At 40.9% G+C, this 26,722-nt stretch overlaps 1 long non-coding RNA gene across 1 annotated transcript; it reads left to right on the forward strand.

Annotated features, from left to right (window-relative positions):
- The first annotated feature begins 1,057 nt into the window (after window positions 1-1,057).
- Window positions 1,058-26,722, forward strand: LOC120751120 (uncharacterized). Its single transcript, XR_005700281.1, has 3 exons — window positions 1,058-1,157; window positions 21,107-21,239; window positions 26,594-26,722. It is a non-coding gene; the product is annotated as an uncharacterized LOC120751120 (long non-coding RNA).

Here is a 26,722-nt window from a genome sequence, read left to right on the forward strand (position 1 = left end):
TTTTTTTTCAGGTGAATTAGAACTGAAATATGTAGGGAAAGTTAACCCCCCCACCAAGATTTTAGATGGCAGCCATATTAAATAATACTGCCTGCCAGAAAAGGATGTTGCTGTAATCTGGTGGGTAAAGATTGTGAGAGCTCCATTTTCTTTAAGCAGCTGGAAAGCATGGACTTCTAATTTTTTTTTTTTCATTTACAATTTTATTTACATACCTTCTTAGAATTGTCAGAAACCTACTTGTCATGAATTGCCCATTGGGAATTTCACCAACAAAACCCCAAAAAACAACTATTTGTAACACTAAACCAAAAAGCTGTGCAATTTTAATTTCACACATTTCTTGTCCACCAGGGACATAGTAATTAGTGAATATTAATGACTTCCCACCTCCAGCTGTGTTACCATCTATGATGTTAAAGTTCTCTGGACACTCACCTCGCTCACCTATGGTCAGTACCTAACTGGGTTTCTTCACTGCTAAGCTCAGAGCAAGGAACCTCTCCAAACACCACTGTCTCTAGGTCCTTACAGTCTGATTCCATGTCAAGTGCCAGGATTTGTTAATAGCCAGGATGTTATCCCACATGCAACCCTCTGGCTTTGTTCACACCAAGAGCACATCCTTGGAAATTTCTGCTTCCAGTCTTCCATCAAGTGTGCTGTAGGAGGGAATGAAATGAGGTCCAGGGAGGTCCATTTGTATGAAAAATACGATGAAGGTAAAATCAACCATTAGTTGGCTAAAAGGGAAAAAAATTCAAGGGAGAGTAACATAAATTTCAACAAACACTAAGACAAAGCTCCTTAATAAATGACATGCCACAACTGAAAAACAGCAAGTGCCCAGCTGCCAATGGGTTTTATGCTAGATAATGTAGAGTTGATAAACTGATCTGAATGCCTAAGTAATTAACAGTCAATTATTTTAATATGGTGAGCTAAGCTGAGCAATGCTAACAGCTCAGCAGCTGTATCATTCTCTGTGTCTTTGCCTGTGTAATCTTTTTAGTGGGAAATGTCTTTAGTTTTAGTTAGCTGAAATAGCTCTGAAAGGGCAAAGGAGTCAGTAGACATAAAATATACACTAGTTTACGGAACGTGTGCTTCCATGTATCTGTGTGGGGCAGGATGAACAATGGCCTCAATTGCTCGAGGTAAGTTATGTGCTGCAGTTTTCATCCTCTGTTCTAGAAACAACAACTATCTGTGTCCAAACCTTGGAACAGCCCTTTGTAGGAAAAGCAGGAAGAAATAACGGTGAGTGTTTCCATCTACAGCATTGAGCAATCTGATGTAACTGGTATTTGGAGAGTTATCTTTGAAATGATGCTCGCATGATATGAGGCTGTGTTTACATCCCACCAAAAATCTCTGTCCTCTGTTCAGAAAACATATTTAGAAGGTAGTTCCTTAAGACCACATTTCTGTTTTTAAGTTCTTGTGAAGTAAAGGCGAGTGAAAGGTATATTTTCGAGTTTTGAAAGGATATATTAAATTTAATATATCCTGCACTCAAATCATTACTGTTAAACTTTCAGGAGCATCAACACGCAGAAATTTGGGAAATATGCAGTAACACACATGATGTAATTGCCCTGGGCTACCATTCATACTGCTGAGTTGTTATTCTACGAACATTATGAACCACAAGTTCCATCAGAACATAAATACCTGGTGCTGCAGCAACAAAGGAGCCAAGTGGATTATGTTTCTCTGTTCCAATGTTTTTCTTGTTTTCTGGGGATTTAGAGCACAGTTTGTCTTGGTTTAATTTTTTATGAGAGCTTTGGGGCTTTTGTCTCACTTGGTACAGTAAGGTATAGCAAGGTTTACATTTATGATTGTAAACCCTATGTATTAAGAGAAAATATGGCAGAAATAAAAAAACTATTTTATGATGGACTCCCTTTCTGCATGTGCAGCACTCGAGGTTTCCTGAACACCAAGCTCCGCTCAAGCCATATTTATTCACTAGGAGCCGCAAAAACTGATGGTTAGAAAATCTGTGATTTGACCTCCTCAGAGCCATGAATTACTTACCTGTGTAGTCATGAGTTTGCATGGTGTAAACATAGATGTGTGACGTATCAAATTTTCCATGTTCTTCAAACAGACGGCATGTAGGATTTGGATGAGACTCCACTTAGCTGTAGTAGCTGGATAGGTCCAGCACAGGAGAGTTCTAGAGGTACAAATGCAGAACTGTAGGAACTGTGTGTCCCCATCCCCTAGCATTTATCTGGGACAAATGCCTGACCCCTCATTTCTTAAACCAAAATGTTCTACTTCCATTCTGGTCTTGAAAACTACTTTTCCAGTGATACACATATGTCCAGACACTGTAATCTTTCCTAGCTCTTGGACTAAAGAATATATAAAAGGCGGAAGCAAAAGAGACTCATGTTCCCTTTACAACTTTTCATCCACAGAATTGAGATGGACATAAAATACATTGTGAATTGACTCTCATATCTGCTGTGATCTTGTCTCCCATAGTAAACTTCAGAGAATTCCTTGTTTTAAACATGCTCTTTCATTGTATAAGTACATCTTCAAATATAGATGATGAAAACTAGAAGCAATACTAGAGTTACTGTGATTCCTGAAGGCAGAAATAGTAGACAGGGAGAGAAGGGAGAAAGAAAATTGAGAGATGTTGGAGTGATGCCTGTGAACATTTAGCTGATCTGTAGCTGGGCCATGTATTGGAATATACGTGGTTTGAGCAGTCAGTATTCTACTTCATGGGACGAAATGAAACTTTTTCTCTGAAACTAATGTGTGAAATTGGTTTTTTATGTCAAATCCCACTTAGTATGTTAAAAAAAAAAAAAAAATTATAGATCTGTTTGCAGTGGTTTCCCTAGGCTTTTCCTGTGATTGCCCTTCATTGCTACCACCAGCAGAGAATCATTGTTGTGTCTCTGCTGGCTATTTCATTGGAGATTACAGGCATACCTGCAAAAGTCACCTGATTTCTCATCCAAGACAAGAGGCAGAAGGTAGACTTTGAGACATCAAAAGCACTGTTTCAGTGAGTAGCTCCCAATCACTGTGACTGTGCTGGAGGTGACCGGTGCTTATGAATAGCAGGGCCAAGTTGTCTGAGATGTGACAACAAAGAGCTGAGGCAACAGAAATGAAAAGCTGAAATGAAAATACTGGAATTCTGTGCCTAATTAATTTTCATGAAAGCAAAGCTCACTGTAGAGGTATTACATACCCTGCATATTCCTGATAATATTTTTGAACGTGACCTACATTTTCTGTTACGTTCCTTGTTGCTGTGTATTATTTGATTTCATATTGTATTTCATTTTTATATTGGGTTTTGTAATGGTTTCTTCTGTATCCCCCTGTTCCCCTGGAAAATGTAACATCCCGAAGTTTGTCCCTGCCCCTTTTCTCCGCCCATTCTCCCATATTGTCCCCTTCCTGGAATGTTATCCAACTCTGTTCCACTCCCACCTTATCCCTGATTGGGTAGTGGCTTGGCCCCACCTTTAGCCCCTTCCCTGGATATAAGCCAGACCATGTGGTCAGTATTTCCTCTTGGCTCTGGGGACTGGGATGGGGGCTCCTGACCCAGGGTGGGGCAGGACCACAGAAGAAAGACTGAATAAAGCCCTGGTTTCACCCCCAGATCAAGTGCAGACCTTCCTTTGCCATTGACGAGGTCTCTCCCTCTCTCTCTGCTAAGGGGAAGGTTTGCGGCCGCTCCTGGGTTTTGGAACCCTGAGGAAAAATCTTCCCAACTGTGGTTGTCTCTCGAGCTAGCTGGAGTGAAAACAGAGCCAGGGCTCCAGAAGAGAGACAAGCCACAGTTCCTGTACCTAGTTGTTCCTCTTTGTTTTGTGTTATAAATGTGTGCCTGGGAAAATGTTCCTTATCTTTGCAATTCCTATAGCAGCATGATATATAAAGAGACAGAAGATGGCTTAAAAAAAAGCTGAATTCACAAATAGTCAGTAAGAAACAAATCCTGTCCGGAGCTGCTGTCTCACAGGCTTTTTGACCCATTTGCAATTTACACGTCATTTCTGTGAAAGGAAGTCCTGCTACAGAGGACGGCTCTGAAAAGTCTCCTGTCCTGGTAATTTGTTGTCTTGATGCCTGCACAACCAACTGGAAACCATATCCAATATTCAGTGCTGAGATGGGCTCTTGCTGAGTTTATTGCAAACTGCGGGAACTTGAGGGGGAGCTCACTTGGATCATTTAGCCACTTGCTGGTTTGCTATTTGGGTGTTTTTAAGCTTAAAAGCAAAACAAAAGAGGCAGGAATACCAATGACAAATGGTTCCCTGGAATCAGCAAGTTTTCCAGTGTGATGAGCTTAATTAAAGCTAACAGAATATTTAAGTTGTGTCATAGTTTTTCTCTAATGTGTTACCCTTGCAATCTGCCTCAGACAAAGCCGTGTGGTGCATTTTGGAGTCCAATTTGAGCTGGCCTGCAGGCAGTGGTGCATTTCTATCAAATGGGCGTTTGACACGCTGCTGCAAGCCAAAGAAGAGAGAACAGCTATTGCCTCCTGTTGCTGCCCTTGTATGGGGTAATCCATATTCTAGAAGCAGTATGATACATCTCTGCATGGCTCAGCAAGAACGAACAGGTGCTATCAGACCTCCCCAGCTTGCTCAGGCCAGTGAAGGGCCCCACACTTCCCTTGTCCATCACTGTGATCTCCAGAATGGAACTGCTTTGGTCTTCAGGGGCCTGGGCTATTTCCCATGCTAACAAGGGCTCTGTGTGAAGCTGGCTCTGTGATGTTCACACCTCTGAGCACTTTGCTCAGCGAATGACAGAGCTCTGGGTGTTTCCTGCTGGCAGCTAGGAATTGCCACCATGGATGGGCTATTTTATAAGCAGTGTCCCCAGATGCTTTTCATCCAGGACTGCTGCACAGATTTTGAACTGAATGTGCTCACTCTCATCTTCTCAGAGAGGTACACAGTATACGACTGGATTTAAACCAACAACTGTGGAGTCCTGTTTTGAGGAGGCTGAAATCTGATCTCCTCCTCTGACCTAAACCTAAGACTCCTCCCCTAAAATACCCGATAAAATCCACAGCCCTGCCACTGCTTGCCCTCTTCATCTTTAGTTCTCTTCGCTCTCAACCCCTGCCTGGCCTGGGGTAGGGGGGGATAAATGGATTCTCGTACTTCCTACAAAGCCTTGTATGGTCTCTTTTCCTGCTGGTGGTTGTAACCTCCCTGGACACGATGCACTGTTGCCACATGATGCAACAAAGAACATGCCCATTATGATGAGGTATCAACTTCACTAGCAAGCCAATTAAAACATAAAGTATTTACAGCTTCCACCATGTCAGTGCTGGGATGCACTTTGCCTACTTCATCTCATGCTCTTGTGTATCCCAGCAGGCTCAGCATTCCATTCATTCTTTTTCTTGCCTACAGCTCGGCACATGCCTCGAAGTCAGGCTGGCTCTGGTGATTGACAAAGAGTGTCAGATGTTTTTTTGACATTAGATGTGAAGCTGTGCAAAACAGGTTGTCTGACAGCTACCATGAATGCTGCTGTCATCTTGCTGCGTGCTGTGTCCTAGTGTGGGCCTTGGCACTGAGAATCATCCCCTTGCTCTTGATAGTCCTGTGATCAGACCTCCAGAGTGCATGGGTAGAGGCCATTGGTGTTATTATTCAGCTCCTTGGTGAACTAGGGAGTTAATCTGAGTTTTCTGAGGACAGTCTTCCTCACAAGTGGAGGAAGAAAGACAGGGGATTTATCTCTGTGTCATCTAATCTAAGCACTAAATTGAGATATAGAGGTGAAAGGGCTTGGCAGATTATCCCTTTCCTGTATTTTGCTTTCAGTATAAGTTCTGGGTGTTATTCTGTTGACAAGATAAAAAAATCTATTTGAAGTTACTTCTTGCATTTGCCTTTCACTGTCTGGGGATGCACTGAGAGGTAAGTGATACCATCACCAAGGGCTGGAAATCCTGCCTGGATACCTTCAGTCCCATGCTTAGCTCCTGGCAGAGCAGGCAGTTGCTTTTCCACAGAGAGAGGGATAGCAAACCAGTCAGAGTAAAGTGGCTGTAATGAACCTAATCTCATTAGGCAAAGTGTTAGTGGAACTGGAGATGCTGTTGATTGCTAACACCTGCCTGATGGCCTTTCCAGGAGACATTCTTTAAATTCCTTGGGGAAGGACAAGGGCCTTTCTGCTGCTTGTCTCCTCTGAGGTAGGTGCAAAGTTATGAGTACTCTCCTATAACCAAAATACAGAGTATGTTTTGGTGTCCTGACACCTGCCCTCTGGCAGGTTGCTTGGCAGACCTCAAGCCTGTTATATGTTTCTGTAGGAATTGCTGTGATTTGTAATTTCACTTCCACAGTGTGATTTCTCTTGTTGTGTTTGGTCCCCGGGTGCAAGATGTCAGTGAAAAGATTTAATTGTGTGTCTGGAGACTGTCCTCTTGCTCTGTAAAAAATGCATGATTATAACTTCCTGCTAGTTAAACATTAAGGAGCTCAGATTTGTGAGCTTGTCCCAGCATTTTTTCATGCTTTACCTTCCCTATTACACTTGTTTTGGGCCTGTGATGAGTGACTGCATAGTAGAAACCATAAACTCCGGGGGGAAAATATCGTCCCTTTAAAGACTCTGCTTTTTGCCTCAAAGCCCCAGATTATCTCCCCTAATGATAAAAATGAGGCCAAATATGAATTTTACTTGTGAATGGGACTATTGGACAATGTCTAAATACCAGCTGGTTAGCAATCTGTGATGAATGTATGGCAGAGAGTATGGCAGGTTAGATATGGAAAAGGAACAGAGCTGTGTGATGATTTTTCCTGGCAGGAGGTGGGAGTCCTGCCTGCCTCCTTTAGTCATGTCTGTCTTCCAGGGCCCTCAACTGAGTTAGCAGGGAGGGAGTTTTCCCTAGGAACAGCATCACTGTCCTGGATTAAAAAGTGATTAGGTTTTTATTTCTCCAAAGTCCTATACCCAACACACATCTCTACAGTCTGATTTGGGTGCCAAGGCATTTGCATGTGCATTATTTTGGCTGGCAGGTACCTGGTTTGAATTGTTTATGCCGCAAAGGCTTGTCAGTATAGTTTGTTGTTTGTTTGGGGGTTTTTTTCCTAGCAAGCCCTCCCCCAGTGGACAAAGCTCATAATACTATAATATTTATTTTGCTGAAAAATTTTGAAAATGCTGCTGTTGAAATAAATGTTCCCTTTGAGTAATTTTTTCCCCTGTTGCTTTTCCATATATGTATATGACTCTTCGAATAGAGATCTGACCTTGGAGTTTCAAAGCTGATGCATCTCTGTGCAGCTAATAGAGCACACTTTTCTTCCCCATGGCAGGTGTCTGTAAAAGAAGGTTTTTGGCAGTGTTTGAGCACTGGGTACTAAACCCTTTGCCCTGCATGTTGGTGAGCAGCTGCTGCAAGGCCAGCCAGCAGTTGTGAGTCAAACCTGGAAGCATCTTTGTGGGGTACAGGGCCTGCACTGCAAAATTCCACTTCTGTTCCTGTCTGGGAGAAGCAGCTCCTGCTGCTTCCCCCAGGTGATACTGAAATGGGTCTGCAACAAGCAGAGATGAAGAAGAGAAGGCAGGCCTTGGCACGAGAGGTGGTTTCGCAGCAGTTATTTGGTCTTGTGAAATCTTCCAGGGGCCCACTTGAGTTTTATATCTTGAGCTAAGGGGCCCTGCCATAAAAAAAAACCAACAAAACAAACAAACAAACAAAACCACAAACCACACCCCCCAAAAACACACACACCCCCCCCCCCCCCCAAAAAAAAAACCAAAACCACAAAACCTCTTTGCAATGTGGGTGGAGGACACAAGTAAAATCCCCCACTTGGGTTTACTCTGCATGGCAAATCTAGTCTTATTTCACTTTTATCCACTCTGATCCCTGCCAGCTAGCCAGGAAGCTACCTGCTGCTGCTTCTAGTCAGCTCATGCTGGGATGATTGTTGGCTTAGCAGGATGCACATTAAGTGGCACTAAAAATAAATAGGAAATTGGGTTTTCTGGCTCTCTTTTTGATTTTCCTTCTTTAAATGAAAGAAATTGTTAAGCTCTCAGGATTGTTAAAACAGAAACAAAATGAAGAAGCCCCTGCATTGCGAACACCTTTGGAAAGCAGGGCTACGTGAGGAGGAGCTGCCATCCCTGGTGGGTGCTGCAGTACAGGCATGTCCCAGATAAGCCATTACACTCCCACAAGGAGTTCCACAAAGTGCTGCCTCTTCCCTATGCAGAGCCCATGAAGCTGCTCCCATAAGTGCCTTCAGAAATAACACCTTTGCACTGAGGCTCCCCAAAGCCTAGGGTGGGTTAACACAGGATTCAATTTTGAATGACCCATTGGAATGAGACAAATGAGATCATCCTGAGTCCCTCTTTTCTTCCCCCAAATGTTGTAGCAGTATAGCAGTTGTGCCAGACTAAATGTTGACAGTCTGTAATATAATTTGTCTGTACTAAAGTTAATGCTGCACTTCATGTACTATATTTATATCCATCTATTCTCTTTCATGTCAGATAAGTCCTAGTGTGTGGGATGCATAATGAGATTGACTGAAAAATAATTTTTAACCCTGTGAGTTCTAGAGCTTCCTGCAGGTAGAGAAGGTTGAGGTTATTTCCCTATCAGATGGTTATAGTGTGCTTTAATTTTTTTTTCCTGACTCTTTATTGTGTTGTGCTATTAATAAAACCACAGTGTGGAAGTTGCAAAAACCTTTGTTGTGAGGTTTATATGCTGTGCAGCAATACATAACTTAGAATATTGTGAGGGCTGCCTGAAACTTTGCACAAGAAATGGCTTGGGAAACCGTCCCCGTTGTGAAGGAGGTTTACCCCTAGGCTGTAGCACTCTTACTTAACTGCTGTGACCCTCTTACTAAAAGGAGGCTCCTACTAAACCTAACTTAAGAGAAAGCCTGGAATCCTGCTGTGGTTGCAGTCCAGGAAACATTTCTGTCCATCTCCGTGAGGTAGCTGGATGAAGTTTCTCTTCTCTGGTGGATGAATTATAGTGTGGAGGTACTTCTTCAAGCATTCCCTTTCCTGCCTGTATAGAGAAGTTTGTAAGATTCAGCATTGTCCTTGTTGCTCCTATGAAAGGTGTTTGTCACCCTCTCTTTTAGAGAGAAAGGCAAATGTTAAACACCTCTAAATTTTTTTTTTTTGGTATGCATTCATGTTGTTTCAGAAATATTTCTTTAGGTTTATGCTGTATAAGGTAAAGGGCAAGCAGGAGAGTCAAGATAACAGGTTCATATCTGTAGATATGCTCTCGAGCAGACAAAGACCAGATTTGAGTCATCACCTGGCTTTAATTTCTCCAGACAAAGTTCTGTTTTAAAGTCCCCCTGACCCTAAAGCCAAACCCCTTCTCATTTTCCTGCCTTGGTAAGTGCTGAGCACAGATGCTCAGCTGCTGTAAATAATCTCAGCTCTGACGTAAGGGCTGTTACAATTGACATCAGACATGTCTGTGGCTAAGTATAACCCACAGGTATTACAGCATAATTTACAGAGGCTCTTAGCAGTACAAACCATATGCTTTATAGCTGCTGAGAAGGAGAAAAAAGCATCTGACAACAAGCAAAGGCATATTTGGTAGCATTTTTATATGGTTGAAATTGCCCAGTTAGGGTTTTTTAGGAAATACATTTACTGTGATACACAGCAGCACATAGTTCAAGCACGCAGCACCCCAGGCACTCAATTTATCACAATCTATCATGTTACCTTGGCTAATTTGACGCTCTTTTGAGCTGAAATGCTCTCAGACTTCTGCATTGTTTGCTAATCTCCATGAGATGAGTTTGTGGAAAGGACCCTAAAGAAAAGCAGACCTCAGTGCTATGGATTTGAGGGAAGGGAAAAGAACAGATCTCAGTAGTTCATAGACTTGTAGAATATCCTGAGTTGAAAGGGACCCACAAGGATCATCAAAGTTCAGGTCCTGGCCCTTCATACGACAGTCCCAAGAGTCACATCATGTGCCCAAGAATCCAAAATTTTCTTGAGCTCTGTCAAGCTTGGTGCTGTGACCTGTGCCCAGCCACCCTCTGGGTGAAAAACCTTCTCCTGACATCCAGCCTAAACCTCCCCTGGCACGGCTCATGCCATTCCCTCAGGTCCTCTTACTGATCACCAGAGAGAAGAGTATTCATTATATTTATTATGCTATAACATGGTATAAATAATGTGTACTATATAACATGTTATTATATTAATTATTAGTATTTCTAGTAATTCATTTATTTTTGAAAAAAGTTGTAGTGAAATACTCTTCCTCCCATGTTGTGAGTAAATGAGAGCAAATTTCAACTAAGCATGCCTTGAAGGAGGGTTGGTTCTCTTAAGTCTTGCTGTGGAAGAGTTGGATAATGAACTGAAATGTGAGTGAGAGGCAGCAAGGACAGAGAGGCTGTATCTCCTGGAGAGAAAGGACTCTGCTTAAAGATCTGGAGCCTATCTCTGGGCAGCTCCTCGCTGTGCAGAAACAGGCAACTGAAACAATGCTGTCGAGTCTCTTGCAGCCCCCAGCAGCAACTTCAGTATTTCTCAGTACTTGAGAACTGATCTGGTGGCTGTGTTAGTGCAGAGCTGATAGGAAGTGAGGGAAAACACCGCCTGCCCAAACTGCTAATCCTGAACGTGCACCAGGCTGACCTTGGCATGTGTCATCAGGGTTCCTGCATCATTTTGAGCTGCAATTCCTCTTAGTTTGTGTAAGAAAAGAGTGCTAACTCAGCCTGGACTGTGCAGGGGTAGATCTGGAAAAGAGAAAACAGAGAAGTGCCATCAAAATGGGTGACATTCCAGTGTGCAGAAGGCATGAGTCAAGGTATAGATGCTGATCAAGAAGGAATGCCATCTCCAGCACAGCAAGGGCTGCATGTCCTGATCTCCTCCTGAAATGGAGAAGATTTTGTCATTATGTAGCCCCATATAACATATTATGATTGTGCAGAAGTGAAAGGAAATGCATCGTTAGGCTTTAACTTCATAAGTCTCAATTATTGATCTATCTATATGAGCTAAACATTCAAGGACAGAAAGGTATATAAGGAGAAAAAGCCTCTTTAATTAGGCTGCTTGAGCTTGGATATCTTCATTGTTAAATATTTGTAAAGACAGCCAAGGAGCCAAAGGGGATTATTTTGTCTATTATTAACTAGCTGCTGAACATTTCCTAATTGATAGTATATTGTCTTTTTCATTAATAAACATTACCAGAGTTTTTGTAAAATCAGCACTTGCAAGCATTGCCTGTTTAAATGGACTCCTAAGTACAGATTAGTACCAATTTCCTTTTGTAAGTTTAAGTAGTAAACTTGGAACGTCTTACAGCCACTGACTTCTGGCAAAAAATTGATGCCACCTTGCTTGTCTTGGATGGTCTCTCCACAACAAAATCCAATATATAGGCATGTCCATTTGGTATATTAAAACATAAATGGTTTTACACTGACACTGAAAACTTCTGACAAAACCCAGGGTTGTAACATCCAGATCTGTACTTAGAAGGGTGTCTTTGAGGCAAAAAATTGCAGGATCTTTTATTTCTAAAGTTTCTGTTGTGAATATGTGCAAGGCTCCATCAGTAACTGAGTTGGAAAAAATCCACTTTTTAAGTATAAAAGAGCCAGTGTTTCATTGCTGGGTGTGGGCTATAAGCAGGAAAGTGAATGGAGCCAGGGATAAAGCTGGAAGCACTGATACTGGAGGCACATGTCCCTGTAAGAATTCCGTTTCTGCACTGGATGTTAAGTGCAGAAGCTGTGCAATGCCCTGGTTTTATATTGCCTGCAATAATGGAGCAAACAAAATTTATCATAACCAGCAGGTGACTCATACCTGGCAATTTCACCTTGGCTTGCTCACAATTTACTTTGTCAGAAACAGGTCTGCTAACTCATCCCTGCTCTCCTGCCTGAGGGTCAGGCTAAAGGATCCATGGACTAATGCCTGTTTTTAGGGCAGATTCTGTCCCTGCTGCCAGTGATGTTGGCAAGGAAAGCAGAACAAGTACCTGGAGCACAGCAGAATTGCTCTTTGGTTGACATTAGAGTGAGATAGTTGGCTGGACATCCATTTATAGAGCTGGATTGAGGGGCAGTGCCACAGAAATCAAAGCGTGCCTTCTGGCATGCATTTTTAGTCGATAAACTAATGGGTTTGTTAACATAGTTGAAATACAAGGTTCCCAGGTAAGCATCTTCTGGGACAGATGAGTGCAATTTGATGTAGACATAGTAGAAAGATTACATGACATTATATTTGAAAAACAAAACCAAACGCCCCAATCCGCCCACACAGATTCTAGTTGTATGTCATAATTCTAGGTATTTTGTTTAAAAGTGTCTAATGTTTTCTCCCTTGTTTAAGACAGTGTATATAAAAAGTTAAAAAGAAACAAAACTAAGATCGTCCTGTTGAAGCCAATTCTGGAATATCCTTGCTTCTGAGACCTCAGATGTATGCTGGGGTGTTGATTTGGCTTTGTTTTTGTTTTGTTTTATTTTGTGGTTCTAGAGGCTTCTGAAAATATAGACACAATACATCTTGTGGAAACTGTTCTGCTTCTTGTGATGTTCCTAAGTGTGGAAGATATACTGCAGGAGGCTGTTATGTGAGCCACCTGTGGCAGGGTGCCATAGATGTCAGCCAGCTACCAGATCAGAATGAAGCATCAATTTACTCTTTCTCTCCTGCCAGAAAATTATAGTCCCTGTTGTGACCTCAGGCTCCCACTGCACTGCAGTTGTAGACTTTTATGCTCTCACCTTCCTGCTTGTTCTTGCTCTTTCTGTCTGCAATCAGCTCCTGGTACCAGCTGATATTCCCACAGACACTTGGCTCCTGTTTCTAACATCCCCATGTTCGCATAGGTGAAGCCAAGGAGAATGTGCGGAATATTCTCCCTGGTCTGGGTCAAGTACACCTCCAGCAGGCAGGAGCAGCGTTTGCAGGGTAAATTGTGGTCTTCCCTGGAATCTTGTCTTGGGGAAGGTTGTTTGTGAGCATCAGGGCTGGCACAGAGGAGTCATGTGCAAGAGGAGCAGGGTCAACACAGCTGGCAGATCCCTGTCGCCACCAAACTCCACCAGGCTTTCATCTTTCACTCAAAATCTACCAATTTTTCAGTGGATGACTTAAATTTGCTCAGTTTTTCTTACCGTGGCCATCATGGTCTCTCTGTAAACTCACACTGAGGAATCACTGTGTGATTTGTGCTGATGTCTTCAAAAAAAGAAATAAATTCAGAGCAAGCCAGAACAGCTGGCAATATTCTTTCATGCTGCTAGATGGTCTGGTCAGACCCAACATGAATCCTGTACCCTGTCATCTCGCTACATACTCAGCTTTCTCTCACCCTTGAAATATCTTCAAATTGAGGAGTGGCACCTGAGTTCCCACTTCAGAGAGTGGGCAGTGACTAGTTTTCAAGCAAAACGAGGGAGAGGTGCTGCATGGTCTGTTAGGATGAAACCAGCCAAGGAGGAAAAGTGGGTAAAAAAAAAAAAGTGGGAAGATCTTTCAGAAAGATCTGTAGATAACTGGAGTATGGTTTGTATTATTTAAGATATCATCTGACAATTGTAGTCAGCTCTTAGAAAAGCCCATTAAACAATAATTATATTTTTTTTTAATATACCACAAAATTAAATCTTGTGTGGAAACCTTATTGACATATATTAGAATAAAGAACTTCTGTCTTAGTCATATTTCATACCTGTGACAAATTTTGGCAGCTGTTGTCTAGTGAGCAAATTTATCTGCTGCTGTTCTACTTTGTGACTTAGTAATTTAGAAAAAATGTTGAAAAGCAAGGTGTGAGGAATGCTGCTTTCCTCTGAGAGACAAATACACATGGCTAATCTGAAGTTCACGTGAAATGCCTCTGTTATCCAAAAGCCGCATTTTAGGTTATACTTTTACAAATATTACTGTAGCAGAACAGCTATAAGAATGGTGGTACAGGGAGAATGCTAAACAAGAGAAATGATGCCTGTGCCCTGCGGTTGCTATGCATTGGGAAGCGGGATGTATGTGGCAGGGGATCACCCAGGAGCTGGAGACAGCGGAAAGGCTGCCCTGAGAGAAGCCAAAGCTCCTGCTGGGCCTCTCAGAGGACTTTGAAGGTGGAATAAATTTAGGTTGTAGGTAGAGGTGAAATCTGCATTCCATAGAGTTCAACTGCAAAACTTGTGCTAAGATCAGTGGCACCAAAAAGGGGAGGAACTAGGTTCTTCCTCAACTTGAATCTCCCAGCAGTGGCCTGGCAGGATTTTAAAATAGAAATAGAGGAATTAAAGGCAGACTTGGAAGGATCAAAGAAATTCTCTGCTTAGCAAATAGTACCTGCTGGTGAAACAGGAGCAGGAACCAAGAGAGGGAAAGAGCAGAGCAACTTTGTTAACATCAGTAAGGAAATAACGGCTTCTGAATGCAAACCCTGAGGACCAAAGATCAAAGTTCTGTGGTCCATCCCAGATGATGTACTGAAATAAAATAATGTCTCTGCCAGCAGATGCTACAAATTAAGCAACATTTCTATGCCAGCAATCTATGTAAAGAGCAATCATTCAAATGCAGGAAAAGAGTGAAAATTAAATAGCTGAAGATGGAGCAGTCAGAGAGCACCAAGGATGCAGAACAGCTAAAGATAATTAAATTACATAGAAATAAATTAGTTACCATAATGGTCAGATTAGGAAATAAAACACAGAAGCATAATCCTGCCAAGCATTTGAGTAGAGCAGCAGAACTGGAACGTAACTGAACTGACAAATGAGAGAGAGAGATTTATAGCTCTTGCCTAAATTTACAAACAGCAATGAGTACTCAAATTTTGCTGTCACATCTGAAAGAAATCAAAATTCATCCTGCATGGACCTTGTCAAAATCCTAAATCTAATTTTTTCTATAAGGTTTAAGGCAATCTTAGCTGATAGCTTTGACTGAAATTGTTAGACCTGATGAGTTTTTGAGTCCACTTTCCATCTCAGGCAAATTTACACTCAAATAAGTTAATGTTGGGAATATGAGAGATGAAACCTTGCTTATCACAGCACCTGTGAGCCAGATTGGTGTTACTTGCATGACTTCATAAATAAAGGCTCCACACCTTTTTGTGGAGTTGGAGGTATCCCTGTTTCCCAGGCACAGATGAGAGCCAGGACTGTCCTGCCTGGTTTTGGGCAGAGAATAAGCCATAGTCACCCCAGGCTTTGCTCCAGACCATCCTGTGGGAGGGAGTGGCTCTGAGAGAGCTCCCATGGCGTGATCCATAGTGGATCGTTGTCATCTCCAGCTTTTCTTGGGTGGCAGTGCTGAATTGTTTTCCAGATAAATGGAGGCTGAATTACCAGGGTGATGAGGGGATAGACAGGGTCCTGAGATCATGCGTCACTGGGGTATCCTGCACCCCTCCAGCAGCAGCACCCCAGGCTGGGATGTGCCAGATGGGGACAGGAGGCCTGCTGAGCTTTGTGTGTTATCACTGTTGAGTTGTAGTTGCACTGCTCACATGGACATGAACATCTAAGAAAGCATAGAGCATTTTCTTTTTTTAATTTAATTTGAGACCTGTATTGACCTTTCAGTGTGGTTCTGTTAGCATCCCTGCTCCTACAGTCTGAAGCTCCTTTCTAGGCTGCTCTGTGTGCAGATCAGTCTGTCTTTCATGGTGACTTTGAGCTGACTGGAAACAAATCTTTCTTTTATTTTTTTCTTATTTTTAATAGTAAGACTCCATGAGCTACATTTTGACCTTGCAGGGGAGAAAATATGAAGCAGTAGGTAGCAACTGATGTATGGGAAAAATATGGATATTAATAAATATAGCAATCCCAATGTGGCTAGAGCAACACAAAGAGATTGATGTTTTTTTCTCAGGTCACAGTTTTGCCTCTGGCAGAATTAGCATGGATGCCATTTATTCATCAGTGTGATTTTGTTTACAAAGGCAGATGTATTCCTATCTTCTTTATTATATTTTAAGCTTTTTTTTTTTCCCCTCAGCTTAGAACTTGAAGGCTGATAATTGTACAGTGAAGCTGCTCTTACTTGTTAATTTTTCAAGGGTGATCAAGAAATGAAGAACTTTTGATTTTTACAGTAACTAAGTAGGATGGCCCACAATGAAAGAAGTATAGAGATAATTAGCTTGGCCTTTCTGGACATTGTGCAGAAACACTGCACAATCATTCATGATTTTCTGTCTGCTTTCCATTTTCCTTATTGTCACAAATCAAGTGAGAATGGCCTGCATTCATAATGAAAATCATTTTGATGGCTGGGGTAATGGGTAGGCTTAACAACATGAGGGAACGGTATTTTTAAGAATACTTTAAATAACATATTTAAGCAGACAGTTGGGCAGTCAGCACCTCCCACAGATAAGAAATTAGCTTCCAAGAGGGGGAGAAAGTTTAACAATTTCACTTCTTTCATGGTTTGAATTTATTGTAGTTAACTTTCGTCTTCTCATGGAAATTGCTAAATTTTTAAGGCTCTGGCTTTAAAAAAAAAATGACAAAAAGAAACAAAACCAGCCAAAGCTCCAACTAACTATGTTCTGCTGACAGAAAAAAAATTATGTTAAAGTAAGTATTTTAAATCACTTTTCAGTAAATGCGAATAAAGGCCAGTTTTACTGGGCTAGGACATAATGGCAGTTGAAGCAAGCCAAGACATTGGCTGTAATGACATCTCCACTGCAGCTGGCCCATCATCACAAATGATTTTACTGGGCTGTGTTACAGCTTTGGAGCTCTCTATTCACCCGAGGTGATGCTGCCTGTGAATGTGTTAAGGAAACAGTGTTGGTGTTTGTGTTCACCCTCCAGAAAGCCTTCCCATGATCTGTCTTTGCCAGGGCTCAGTCCCTCCCAGGCAAGCTTCTGGATTCTTCTCACCCTTGGTGTGTGCACACCACTTCCAGGTTAATTTTTCAGCCTCTGTGATGCGTTTTGCTTTCCTGGCCACACAATCCTCAGGTTGCAAAAGCCTGGATGACCCTTGCAGCCTCTCCATGTGCTGCACCAGAGCCACTGCTGTGCCAGGAGCAGGATGCATCCTGGCAGATGTGTTGTAGCAAGTGAGTCAGAGCTGTTGCATAAGCTGCAAGGGGGTCAACTTGGTCTGCCAGGAAATTCCCAAATCAGAAGTCTTCCCCATGCCCAAAAATCCCAGGGAGAAAAGATCCAAGGATTGCATGCGTCTTGGGTTGGTTTCGGTATTTTGGGATGAGAACGGTTTGCAGTTCCAGGATGATCCGTAATCTCCAGGGCTGGGAACGCAATTAAAGGAAAGATGTGTTTGTATGTGTGTGTGGGTGTGTAATATTCTTAGGTTTGTGGCCTTGAGAGGAAGCAAGTAAATATCATACGAAACTCCATAAAATGGTAAGCGTTGGCAGCTTTGTTCCTCAAGGATTAGGCACCAGCCTAAAGAAGTAAAACTGTGTTACCTAATAGGATGGACAAGATCTTGGCAAAGATGAGAATGGCAGGTACTACGCATGGGCAGAGCACGTCAACCTCAGGTTTGATATGATTAAAGCTTTTTTGCTAGAAATTGTGTGATGAGACATTTTCAGCTGGGAATTTTCTTTGTTATTTGCAGAGATTGTAAAAAAATAGAAGCTTTTTTCCCAAAACCAGTAAGGAGAAAATACTACTTTTCTTCAATTGCACAGGCTCTGCACTCTTACCCTTCTCAAAAGGTAGTAGATAATTTGGAGTTGAATATATAAATCTATTCTACCCAGGAACCAGCTACGCCAATAAATCAATATTTTCTTGCTATGTATGCAACATATAAATGGCACATTCTCAGATGTCAAATGTTTTCCCCTAACTAAGGAAACTGCTCAACACTCTTCAGATCTTCAGATCTCAAGCAACCCTCGATGTACCCACCATAATAGCATCAGTGGAGTAGAAACTGTTTAGCAGAGTAGCACAGACTTTATATAGGGCCTTCCTTAGGCTGCCTATTTTAGTGGTTTAGACTTCAGTTATTCTTGCTGAATTAGTAGAGCCTTTCAAAATATCTGTTTTATTTCAATCTGCAATCTTGACAGCAACTTTTCAGCTAGTTCTCTGTCCTATTGTGAAACCTTACCTGTTTCCTTCATGTAGCAAAATACAGAGGGATGATAAAGCATACAGGAATTGGGCACACTCTAATAAATTCATGAAACATGGAATTTCTTGCTGTGAGGGAAAACAGCTAAATGATTCTGCTTTATCTGGTAAAACAAATGTATCCTAACCCAACAGAGATGATAATTCTTACTGACCTGAATGCTTATAGATTTTACCCCTAAATATCTGATTTTCAGATGAGCTCAGATCCTACTTCAGCATTTAAATGAAACTCTCATGGCTTCCAGTTGCTCTTTCCAAGGCCTAGATGCCTAAATGAGTATGCCACACATACATATCTTGGTATCTAAATCAGGATATTTAGGTGTTGGGCTCCTTCAAAGATGAAGGTCTTTGAAATAGTGCTAAGCTGCACTTAAGGAGTTGCTGAAAAGCCTAATGCTAATGACAAAATGGAGTGGCACTTTTTAATGCTGCCATTTTAGAAAGTGAGTATCTACAATTAGCCCCCTAAATTCTTATTTGGATACTCTGGCTTTAAATCACATGCATATAGTTGCAGATGGAGATAACACACTCAGATATACCCATTTTAGATTAACATGGCATAAAAGCCAGCATGGTTAATACCAGCTATCACTAAGTAATAAGCTATTTCCACTAAATTGCTGCAGAACTGCTGCATTGAGAGGTGGATATGAGCACTGGGAGACAGTGCACTGATTCTTTCATGCTATTAAGTGAATGATAAAAAAATTACTTGAAAAATCAAATTCTGGTGCACCATTTTTTTTGGTGCAAAAACACTCTGTTTAATGGAAATTACAAGATCTTGAGTGGTAAAGGCACAGATGGTGCTCACATCTGGGCTAGGAAAAAAGGGGCAGTGATGAAAGGTTGCAGCAGAAATTGAGGGTCTTCCAAAGCAGAATATTTAGTGTTGTGGAAAGCCTCTTGTATGTATAGCTGGGACTCTTCACTGAAGAAGTTGAGTAGAAAATGAGGGGACGTTAAGATCGTAAGTTCTGTGATTCTGTAAGCATTGAGGACAGGGATATAAATCTTTTATCATGGGACACCCTCATCTCAAATGGAGAGGTTTTTTTTATAAGACTCCATGCTCTTGTGTACCTGCCTGTGAGGATTTTTTGCCTAAAGGGGCCTGTTTTGGTCAGTGTGAGGACAAGGTGGTTGACTGCATGAGCTGCTGCTTCCCGCCCACATTGGCAGCTTGTGTGGTCACTCTGTGGCCTTGACTGTCAAATAATCAAGCAGGTACTCAGTGTGAGATCTCTTCAGCTTAAACCCTCCACTTCTGATTCTGAAAAAGAGCTGAGTTCCAGGTCAGCACTGAAAAAATCTGAAGTACATGAAAGTCAATGAGGAAAAGTGAAAGGAAGAGAAAATGGCTAATTTATAATCAACCTAATGACTTGTTTAATTAGGGGGGGAGGTGGTATGCCTAAAGACCTATTTTTTATCTTTTGTGATGGGGCGTGTGCTTAACTTGGAGAAGGAAGCAATTATACTGTGAGAAAACTCAGCAGAGCATACATGTTTGATATTATCTGCATATACATAAATCTAGCATCTATGTGAAGATGATTTTAGCTGTCTCATACAGAAAGACAGCTGGATTTTGGGATGAGGCCACCCACTAACAGGAGAAAAATGCTTGAATCTCTAATACCTTTGATTCACAGGCTTTAGGAGGTGAGAATCATACTGTCACAGCCTGTGCCTGGGAAGCATGTTAAATTCCATACACCTTGTCCTCTCCCCCTCTCTCACAGTCTGCTGCTAAGTTTAAAATCTCCGCAGATGAAACTTTAAACTTTGTTTCTGATACCGCTGAATAAATCCCATTTTCCATTTTGGCAGGAATTTTACTGAAGAGAAGGAAAAAAAAAAAAAAAGCAGGGGGAGCGGGGTTCCCCCCTTGTCTCTCCAGCGCTGACAGTTTTTTGCTTGTCCTTTCTTGAAATATCTAAGTTAATTTTGTATCTATTGAGGAGCACGGTGTAAACGCAGCTTTATAACCTTTAACCACAACACAACACCCTCCTCTCTGGAATCTCCGCCTCCTGTACCTATTCTTGCAAACTGCCTGGAGCAATATTTCTGCCTCATAAATCTGAGCCTTTAAGAGGGGCAGCATTGCATGCACTGCTGTAGCTGGAGTAGTCTATCTCGCTGATTTTTCTGATAATGCCTTTTTGATGTGTTGCTGGCAAATGGCTTTATTTGTAAGAGATTGCGGTCATGGCAAAAATGATAGTGACAAAAATAACTAATATGGGCAACGCTGGATTTTCCACTCATTTGTAGTTTACCTTTAGCCTCCAGTTAAGCTTGTTGCCAATTATTTTTTTTTGGTGCCTGATATACACAGATCACAGAAAATCTTGTTCTTCCTCTGTCTAAAGTCCCACACCATCAATTAGAACAGGAAGATGGGTTCCTCTGTGGTATTTGAATCCAAGCAATGTAAAACAAGCAATGTTGCTATCTTTACGTGCACCTGCAGAGGAACAGAGGCTGCACCTGGGTGGAAAAAAGTTACCAGTAGCTTTTTCACTAGCAAAGCTCTTAAATGTAGCAATTACACAAGGCAAATTGTGAGGGGGTGTGGTTTATTGGTGACTGCTTTTATTGTTCCTTATCATATGCAGAAAATGAATCATCTGTTACAGAAATGGCTCTTTAAGGATTAACATATGCACCTGAGCCTAGTTCTGCATTTAAAAGATAGGAAAGAGATCTCTTACAATGTAGCTGGATGAATAACATTGCAAATCCATGGGGTTTTGACAGGTAATTAATCAAAAAATATCCATATTTAGATACTTTCTTGGCTAGGTGCCAAAGAAAGAAGTCCGCCACTTTCTGTATAATAACTCTTAGAGCTCTACTTTTTTAACACATCTAAAAATTAGGCTGCTGAAGTTGATGCTTATGTTTCTTTCCAGAGTCTGTGTCGCTGGATGAGCTGTAGCATAATGGTGGAAGCCCTTTCCTCTTTAGAGAAGAAAACAGCGGTTGGATAGAGGCAACAGCAGCAGGCGAGTCTGTGCCGACACATGGACTCACATTGTCACACGGGTATGGCAAAATAGCTGTCAGAGCCTTTGAGAAGTCCTGATCTAACAAGACTGGAGGCCTAGCTGTGTCCCTGTGTGTTTAATGCACGGCTTCAGACTTTTCTGGCACAGAGAATCTTGCTTTTTCAAAGCAGACTAATAATTCATAGCCACCAAGAGAGCAGAAACAGCCACTCGGGGTTAATGAGAGTGTGACAGCAGTGAAGTTGTGCAAGTGTGTTGATGGAAACTGGCCCTAGGAGAGGTGCTGTGGATGTAAACAATATGTATATTGCATAATTGTATGAACAGAGTATTGCCTTTAATTTCACATTGGGGGAAAACTGTTTTTTGTTGTTGTTGGTTTGGTTTTTGGTTTTATTTTTTCTTATTTTTTTTAAATAATATTTTTGGAATATTGATCTCACCAACACTTTATTTGCCCCTTTCAGTCATGGTACAAGTTGTTCATAATTCTGTCCTTTGGCTCATCATTGTCCTGAATAACCTGTTGCTCAGGAAGAAACATTTCCTTCCCTGCAGATGCGATGCTCTGTCTCATGTCAGTATGTGCGCAGTGCCAGCATCAGTGCTCATCAGTCAGCCCAGAACTTTTGGCAACAGAGTTTAATGACAAGCACAGTGCTCACATCAAAAGGGATGGTGGTTATCTTAGAGATATTTGAAGCTTATTTTGAAGCAGAAGCAGTGGCTTGTGTCTGCATGAATAGGAGATCCTTAAATTCCAGACATGAGAAGACACATTTTGGAGAACACTTTCCTGTGCTTGCCTCCACATTTTCCTGAAGTATTTTCACCCAGCTCAGGGGAGGTTTTTAGAAAGTTTTGTGACTGATCTCTGGCTGCTCTGTTGTCTTCTTGTCTTGGTTTCCAATGCAAGATGTAGTCTATTTCCAATCCATTGAAACCGGTTGAGGAGGTGTTTTTTTCTTTAACTCTGGGGTGGGGAGGAGGTGGATGTCTTTCTGTTAATGGTCCAGCTGTTAAAACCAGGGGCAGTGTTTCTTTATCTCATTCAGGACCCATTGTCCCTCTGGGGGATATCTTCTGTTAATGGGTCATTAAGGCTCACTGCATGACTGATAAAATTACATCACCCCATTGTGAGATGCTTCACACAGTGGGAGGAGCAAAGCATTCCTAGCTGGATAAAAGCTAAGATTCAGACCAGCAGGACAGCCTGTGTTTCCACTGGATTTCCCAGAGAAAGACTGGACCCATCTCACCACCACTGGACCCTTCTACAGGATCATCTTTACTCCAACAGAACCACATCTGTTACTCCAGGCGGACTTATTTGGACTGCTTTCAACACGCTGACCAACAGGGTGTCAGGTCGTATTCTGACTCTGTCAGGGTTTCTAGGATTTTTGTTTGTTTGCTTGGGGTTTTTTGTTACTACTACATTCATATTTTTAACATTCTTAGTAAAGAACTGTTATTCCTATTCCCATACCTTTGCCTGAAAACCCCTAATTGCAAAATCATTATAATCTGGAAGGAGGAGGTTTACATTCTCCATTCCAAGGAAAGCTCCAGCTTTCCCTGGCAGACACCTGTCTTTCCAAACCAAGACACTTATCTACAGTCCCTGCATTTGTCACAGTGACAGTGTACTCACACATTGATTTCCACCCCCAAACAAGCCAAACTGAAAGACTAGGACTTGAAAATGCCTTATGCCATGTCACCAGGCTTTATTAAGAGCATGAGGTTAAGAGAAGCTTCTGCTCCACTCTTGATGACTTGTCTCCTTCTCTCCAGACTTCCAGCTGAGCTGTGTTTTCACATTTCCCTACTCTGTGCTCTATCTCTGTCATTAACAGCTCCATTTCTGCTGCATTTCACAATGTTTGATCAGAGGTGACATCCAAACCTCTTACTCCCATCCTTGCTAAAAAATGACAGGCAACCAGAAAGAAACAGTTGAGAGGGAAAATATCCCAAATTATACTCCTGTTCATAGTGTTGGAGTGTGAGATGGAAAGGCAGAGAACACAGCACAGTCATCTACAAATCATTTTGTCACTCAGACATTGAATAACTTAATGACAAAGTTATTCCTGCCAAGTTCTGATGGCTTCTTACCTTCACAACATCTGCACTAATTAGTAACTTCACTTGGAAGCTGCTTGTGCTGGGGATTGTTCTGCTGTCAGCCATCAGACAGTGATACCTTGCTGCATGAGAGAAGGAGCCTCCTGCTCTGCAGTTTGTTCGGTGATCGAGTCAAATGTGTGTCTGCAGTGCTTGGAACGCAACTCAGGTGCATCAGTTATGAGTCCTTTGGGTGGCCACAGGATTGTCATGCACTAATAACACTGAGTGAGTGCAAAAATGACAAATATGACAAAGATGTGTCAGGAGAAGCTTTTCCAACCTGCAGTATCTGGAGTATCGTGTGTGAAGCTTGTTAGGAGTGTTCGTTAAAAACACATTCATGATGGAAAAGAAAGAAGGGCTTGTGGGAATGGAGAACCTTTAGTAAGAGAGTAAAAATGCTTTCCCCTGTTTCACACAGCAAAGCAAGAACTGAGGAGCAGCTGAGTGGGAGAAAGAACAATTATTTCAGGAAAATTATGTCTCAAACCATGCTGGACAATCTGCAGTTGTAGTAAAGAAGGGAAAAAAAAAAAGATGAACTCTGATAGAAGACTGATTAATTTTATCTGATCATTCCAATTTTTTTAACAGCAATTTAACCATATTATAGCGTGTCTTAAAGTAACATTTGCTACTTAATTTGATAATTCTGACTAGGGTTTTTTTTGTCAGTTTGGGTTTTTACTCATCACTTCTACAGTTTTTTCGGATGTTTAAAACTAACACAGTAAATAACACTTAGACCCCCACCTACCTAAAAAGAATGTCAAAAACCCCTCTTTCCCCTTATAAGTACAGCTCTTAGAACCCCAAAGAAGATAACACTTGTTTTTCTTCTTTTCATTACTTTATTATTCTACTTTAGAAAGCATTTACGCTAAAGAAAAATGTGAGAGGAAAAAAATAGGATTATGGCCCTATTTTAAACATTTATGCATTTTTTTCAAAGGAAATTAAGTTTGCAGCACTCTTCCTCCTCTTGGTATTATAGAATTTGGACAGTCACAGGAGTGTTCCAGGGAAATTGAACACTTTCATGGAGCTGCTAAAAAAAAAAAAAAAAGGAATGAACATCCAGTGAAGGAAGTCCCCTGAGTAGATTTGTCATCTTTTCCTTATGCATCTTCCTTTTCCGAATGTGTAACTTGTTTGTATATCCTTCCTAGAATTTCTACAATCCCCTCTTTTCTGTGAACAGTGATGATAACATATCCCATGACAACTTTTTTACTTTATTAAAGGTAGAGAGTTTGTAGGAAATTCACCAGCATTTGGCAGGGGGAAGCAGGGATTAGGAAGAAGAAAATCTGGCAAAGGAGATAAATTGGATCGGTCTGGGAAGCAGGGGCATTCTAGACTGGTTTATTGTGTGTTTTTGGCCAGCTTAGGGAAATTGAGAAGTGCTTTGGAGAGCACAATGTGTCTGAGGTAAGGTGCAGCTGAAGGTTATCCGTACATCACTGCAGACATGTTTTGGGTGGAACAAGACAAATCTCTCTGGCTTCACACTGACTGGTAAAGACTTTGTGGTAGATGACCAGCTCAGTGCTGTCTCCATTAATATTGACAATGACCTGAATTATCACTTTCTTAGGATGTTTACTTTCTTATTGAATGTATTTGTAAATTCTAGAATATTTACTCAACACTGAATGCTGTCAATTATTTAGATAACCAAATGCTCTAAAGCAAGTTGTGTCACTGACTAATCCAGATGTTCTATGTGCAGGATTTTTTCCACCTATTACAGGGAGACTGTATTCTCTTTTTCTATTTTAATTGTATATTCTCTGGAGCTATATTTTTTTTTGCTATTTGGTCATCTTTGTCACTACTACTAGCTTACAATTCACAAATCCTCTTTTAAATAATTGAATACTGATGATCAACTAATACATCAAATAATGCTGATATAAGGTTTTTTCTGTAATTTCCACTATGCCAGTGGCAAAAGCAATGAATCAACTGTTTTATCCATCTTCCTCTTTAATTTCAAGCATACTGAATTTTACAGACTAACTGAAATAAAAATACATGACAAGGAAAACTATTTTATGTTGCTGAAAATGTATAGTGAGTGGATTTCAGAACTTTGTGATAATTCATAACTTCTTGTGCAGAACAGCAAAGTATTGACATTGCAAGTCAAAAAGGAATGATTTCAATTACATTCAAAAATCACAGTGGATCCAACTTATATAAATGTAACAGTATTTCTTGTGGACTTCACACTTATGCAAAAAACCTTGGTATTCAGGGCTTGGTTTTCTTTTTTTTTAATCTCATGCTGAGGGAAATGAGTAATTCACAGTATAATTTAAGGAGAAATTTAATTTGTGCATGAAGTATATACAATATTGTCAACATCTCCATATATGTTTTTATGTCTATGAAGACCAAATACAAAAAAAGAAATTTAGTTTACCATATACAAGTATTGTATCAGGCATCTCATGTTCTCCATGAAATAAGTTGCCCTTTCATGTTCTAATTATATACATTTAAACTAAATTTACCTCCTGAAATATTTTCCTTAAAAATAGGTTTCCAGATGAGGTGTTCACACATCAGTTGCCTCACACACAGGGTTTATAGTTAAATAGCTCTGAAAACAATATAAGTGAAATTGTACTAATGGACCTTTTTTTTTTTTTTTTTTTTTTTTTTTTGGTGAGTACTTAAAGATCAGCCAGACAATTTAAGCAGTGTATTTCTGGAGAAAGAAGAAATGTTATGGATTCATACTGTAGCAAAAGAACTGCTGTCAAGTTATTTTTAATGTATTGATGAGCCATCAAATGCTCGGACGTTTGAGCATCAGTTGCTGAGGAAGGCTCAGTTATTCCAGCAAAACCTACCCAGACCTTCTCAATCACATCTTTTTCATGTTTTGTTTTGTTTCTTTTTTTTTTTTTTTAATTTCTTATTTTATACTTTAATTTTAAGTATCTCAGACTGGCAGAAGAGAGAAAAATGAGTGCTCAAAAGTGTCCATTGAAAGTATTTTCACTGAGCAAAAACAAGGGAGCTAAAACTTGGACTATTTGGATATGGAGTGCCACCAATATTCTGGCTTTACTGATGCACATTCACAAGCTCTGGCAACTAATTTTCCACTCTAAAAGTGAGGGTGAACATGACATTAAAATAATAGAGTTGTCTCTTCAGATTACTTTTTTTTGTTTTGTTTTCCTTCATGCTGTTTGTATTCTAGTCTTCTCTATCTTCTTCCTGGTCTGTTTTCTTCCACAGATTTTAAGCTTTTCTGTCAGATGGGATCCTCCAGCAGCTCAGTGGAACAGCCTTTCTGGACACTGCTGATCTAAATCAAAGTGTTACTCCTCTTTTAACATGAAATCCAAATATTGGTCATGCCTCCCC

This window comes from Hirundo rustica, chromosome 3, assembly GCF_015227805.2.
Source record: "Hirundo rustica isolate bHirRus1 chromosome 3, bHirRus1.pri.v3, whole genome shotgun sequence".
Lineage (NCBI taxonomy): Eukaryota > Metazoa > Chordata > Aves > Passeriformes > Hirundinidae > Hirundo > Hirundo rustica.